The following is a 5,292-nucleotide window of genomic DNA, read 5'->3' as shown; positions in this document are numbered from 1 at the left end:
TTAGTGCTACTGTAATCCACTAGTGAGTGTGTTACAAACTCCCAAAGCTATGGGTTTGTTATGGCCCTCGCTAGAGCAGCTTGCCTGTTTAGTTTGTGCTTTTAGCTCTGAAGGTCCCTGGTTCAATTCCCGGTGTGTGGGCCAAGAGAGCAGCTGTTGTGCTCTGATAACAAAGCCTCCACAGAATAATTCCTGCTCTCAGCTGTGCCACCCACCCATGTGGGCACAACCTCCTCGTTGTCAGCCATTGGGGGCTTGGAGGACACATTTGAATGAGACAAGTATCCAACTTCCTTCTTAGCATGCTTAAACCTGACCTACTGGTTGCAAGGCGGCTTCCTGCTTCTGAATGGTTGCTCTCTGCCAGAGGTGAGACCAGATGCTCCAGCCCCAGCTTCTCATCTCAGCAGTCTTTTCCCTCAGATGAAGCCAGGGCCACGTGGGTATGCTGTCTATTGCCAGGCCTGCGGGTTGTCTCTATCCTCACTTATGCCTGCTTCTCACTTTTAGGTGGTGCTCTCCTACAGTAACGGCCGTTAGCTGGCTAAGTGCACCTGCCTTCCCTGTTCTGTACCTTATATGTAGGGGCTACCTAGCTTCCTTGGTTCTTCCCAGCCACTCGCTCCAATTGGTTTCCCTTTGTGCGCTGGCTTCCCTAACAGGAACCAATGGCCTAGGCGTTAATAGCAAAATGGTAGCAACAGATGCCTCCTGGGCCTTCTGAGTACCAGCCTTCTTAAGCAGTGACACAAGCAAGAGTAGGTAGCCTTTCCTCTGAGCTTCTGATAGCAGCTCAAACTAGCCTGGAAGCTGTGAGTGCCCGAGACTGCCTCTCCCTTTCAATGGTTAGCCTGTTATCTCTAAGCCCTTTGGTCCCTGTCAGACCACAGCTTCACTGCCAGTCTCTTATATTTGCCTTATATGTGCAGGGTTCTTTGTCAGTCCCTGGAACAGAGCACCCCTCAATGGTTTGGATAATCATTTCCCTTGGGGTGAACAGAATACATGCTAGGACACAGAAAAGTGTTTGTGCTGATTGGATTCAGGCAGAGTCCAGGGGCTATTTAGGCTTCCCACAGCTCTCTCAATACACTCTGGTCTGATTTCTCACCCCACCCCTGCTATTCCAGACCGGGGCCTCTCTTGAGCACTCTAGCAGATGTTGTGGTTTCAAATGTGGACCAATGTCCATTGAGACTAGGTTGAGATAATTTCAGTGAGTCCTAATTAAACTCTGGTCAAGTGAGGTGAAATTTTTGCCTCGACTCCTGGCTCCTCCTCATAATCGTGCCAAGGCATGACCTTTAGGCACTGCACAATGCTTGTTCCATACAAGCTGGCTTATGGGAGTCATGGAGCATGGTATTGACAATGGCCTTCTACATGCATGTAGAATTGCTTGTGATCCCCAGGTAGCAGGCTTAAAATCATGCGAGGCAGGGAGCTGGGTGCTGACAGCTTCTCTCAGCCACATCATTACAGCCATCTGCTCTCTGCTGTGCCAGGATGATGGCTTCTGTAAAGAGCGAGCATGCCGCAGGATGTCGGAGATCTGGCAGTAACTGTATCTGAAGGGCTTTGGCGGGGAGCTGACTCTATCTTTTTAGCTACTTGTTATGTACCTCTAGCTATATGTGCTGCTAGATCAGGGGTGGACAAACTTTTTGGCCCGAGGACCACATCTGGTTGGGGAAATTGTATGCAGGGCCATGAATGTAGGGCTGGGGCAGGAGGTTGGGGTGTGGGAGGGAGTGCGGGGTGTGGGAGGGGGTGCAGTGTGCAGGAAGGGACTCAGGGCAAGGGGTTGGGGTGCGGGATGCAGCAGGGGGCTCAGGGCAGGGGGTTGGGGTGCAGAAGGGGTGTGGCAGGAGGCTCAAGACAGGGGGTTAGTGGGCTCAGGGCAGGGGGTTGGGGTGCAGGGTGCAGGAGGGGTTTGGGCTCTGGCCCAGTGCTGCTTACCTCGAGCAGCTCCAGGGTGGCAGTGGCATGCAGGAGGGCTAAGGCAGGCTCCCTGCCTGCCCTGGCCCCAAGCCGCTCCCAGAAGTGGCCAGCATGTCCGGCAGTGGCTCCTGGGGGTGGGGTGGGGTAGGGCAGGTGGCTCTGCCGTGCGCTGCCCTTGCCTGTGGGTACCACCCCCGAAGCTCCCATTGGCCACAGTTCCCCGTTCCGGCCAATGGAAGCTGTGGGGGGCAGTGCCTGCAGGCGAGGGGAGCACACAAAGCCTTCTGCCCCCCTCTCCTCCGGGGCCACAGGGACATGGGGAAAAATGGGTGTTGCCATACCAACTATAACGAGAGTAATCAATTAAGGTGGGCTATTCTCAGCAGGAGAATAGCCCACCTTAATTTTTTCATGTTCTCTGTGTATATATATCTTCCTACTGTATTTTACACTGCATGCATCCGATGAAGTGGGTTTTAGCCCACTAAAGCTTATGCTCAAATAAATTTGTTAGTCTCTAAGGTGCCACAAGTACTCCTCATTCTTTTTACAGGCTATTAGGACATTGTGTGGGAAAGGATTTCCTTTGGTCAAATTCACATTTGCCACTTCCCACTTTCATTGAATGACCCTTTGTTCTTGCGTTATGAATGAGGATGAAAGACCTGCCTTTGTTATACCCTTAATTCTTGTGAATATCTCCATCAAGTCCCTTTCCCTCTCCTCTCTATAACACAGTCCCACTCACTTCCATTTCTTGTCATAAGGATGTTTTACCACAATTATTCCTTTACCATGGCATCTAACCATGGTGAGATCTTTCCTTTACTAGGGGGTACTGTGCTGCCGAAGCATGAGGGCAGAAATGGGATTCCTGACCAGTCCCAGGGGATCTGCAGTGTTCCCCATGACAGAACATTCAGGTAGAAATTCTCCAATGGGTATTGCTGTGGGGAGAGGGGAAAACGTGTGATATGGCCTGAATTATTTACTTTTCCAATGGAAATTACTAAGAAAATCTCTTACATCGCAAAACCAATACTCAATAGTCATTTGCTTAGATTGTGATGTAAATGATTAAACATTGCTATAAATTACTTAGACATGACATTCTTTTACTAAGGAGGCAGATCCTCAGATGGAATAAATTGTCATAGCTCCACTGACTTCCTTGAGGTCAGCAGACCAGGATAACAGCAAACTTCCCTGAAGATAGCAGACCATTACACCACCTGAGGATCATACTCCCATCTGACCAAACTTTTGGAATAATATTATAATGCATGTAGTAGAGAAGCATTGGGAAAACGTCTCCAACGTTTGCCTGCATTATGTTTGGTGCTAGCCAGTGTAACATAATCCCTTTTCTCCACAAACCCCTAAATAATTCCAATGCTTTTTAGGAAACTGAAACAAGAGAGTGATATGCCCCTAGTGAGCAATTAGACAATACTGATGTCGCCTATCAATGTTTCAATAAGTAATGTCACACTTAGATTAAGAGATTCCAAGGCCAGAAGGGACAATTGTGATTATCTAGTCTGACCTCCAAGCCAGAGAACTGCCCCCAAATAATTCCCAGAGCAGATCTTTTTAGAAAAAAAAAATCCAATCCTGATTTTAAAATTGGCAAGAGTCGGAGAACCCACCACGATCCTTAGTAAATTGTTCCAATGGTTAATTACCCTCACTGTTAACAATGTATCCCTTATTTCCAGCCTGAATTAGTCTAGCTTCATCTTTCAGCCATTGGATAGTGCTATACCTTTCTCTGCTAGACTGAAGAGCCCATTATCAAATATTTGTTCTCTGTGCAGATACTTATAGCCTGTGATCAAGTCACCCCTTAAGTCTCTCTTTGCTAAGCTAAATAGATTGAGCTCCTTGAGTCTGCCAAACTAAGTCATCTTTTCTAATCCATTAATCATTCTCATGGCTCTTCTCTGAACCCTCTTCAATATATCAGTATTCCAGCAGCAATCATACCAGTACCAGATACAGAGGTAAAATAACCTGTCTATTCCTACTCAAGATTCCCCTGTTAATGCATCCAAAGATTACATTAGCCTTTTTGGCCACAGCATTGCACTCATGTTCAGCTGATTATCCACCATGAGCCCCATATCTTTTTCAGTCAGTACTTCCCAGGATAGATTTCCCCCATCCTGTTAGTGTGTCCTACATTCTTAGTTCCTAGCTATACACAGTTTGCTTACACCCAGTTTACCAAGTGATCCAGATTGCTCTGAGTCAGTGATCTCTCCTCTTCATTATTTACCAAGTGCCCAATTTTCAAACTTTATCAGTAATGACTTTTTTCTTCCAGATCATTGAATATTATGATATTAAATAGCATAGGGCAAAGAACTACTAGGAATACACGCATTTGATGATTCCCCATTTACAATTACAGTTTGAGACCTATAAATTAACCAGTTTTTATTCAATTTAATGTGGGTTATGTTAATTTTATATCTTTCCAGTTGTATAATCAAAATGTCATGATGTACTAAGTCCAGTGCCTTACTGAACTCTAAGTGTATTATGTCAACAATATTACTCTTATCAAGCAAAGTTGTAATCTCATAAAAAAAGATAGCAAGTTAGACAGGATCTAATTTCCATAAACCAATGTTGACTGGCATTAATTATATTGCCCTCCTTTAATTATCTATTAATCGAGTCCTGTATTCACTGTTCCATTTTCTTGCCCAGAATTCCTGTCAGGCTGACAGGCCTATAATTACCCACATCATCCTGTTTACCCTTTTTAAATATTGGCACATTAGCCATCTTTCAGTCTTCTGGAATTTCCCCAGTGTTCAAAATGAATTAAAATCAACCTTAATGGTCCAATGAGCTCCTCAGGCAGCTCTTTTAAAACTCCTGGTTGCAAGTATTCTGGATCTGCGGATTTTAAAATGTCCAGCTTTAATAGTATCCCAAGATAGGGAGGGGTAGCTCAGTGGTTTGAGCATTGGCCTTGCTAAACCCAGGGTTATAAATTCAATCCTTGAGGGGGCCGTTTAGGGATCTGGGGCAAAAATCTGTCTGGGGATTGGTCCTGCTTTGAGCAGGGAGTTGGACTAGATGACCTCCTGAGGTCCCTTCCAACCCTGATATTCTATGATATTAGTGGAATGGGAAGAGTGTTATATCATATGACTACATAATTGTCTTTTCCCAAATATCGAAGAGAAATATTTATTGAACACTTCTGCTTTTTCTGCATTATTATTGATAATTCTACCACTTCCATCAGATAATGAACCAAAACCATTATTAGGATTCTGTTTTGTTCCTAATGTAAGCAGAGTCAGGATGAGCTCTACCCTGACATCTGGTGGTGAA

Source organism: Terrapene carolina, unplaced genomic scaffold (assembly GCF_002925995.2).
Source record: "Terrapene carolina triunguis isolate 2854851 unplaced genomic scaffold, T_m_triunguis-2.0 Scaffold837, whole genome shotgun sequence".
Taxonomy (NCBI): Eukaryota; Metazoa; Chordata; order Testudines; family Emydidae; genus Terrapene; species Terrapene triunguis.
Note: the sequence above shows the minus strand (reverse complement) of the source record.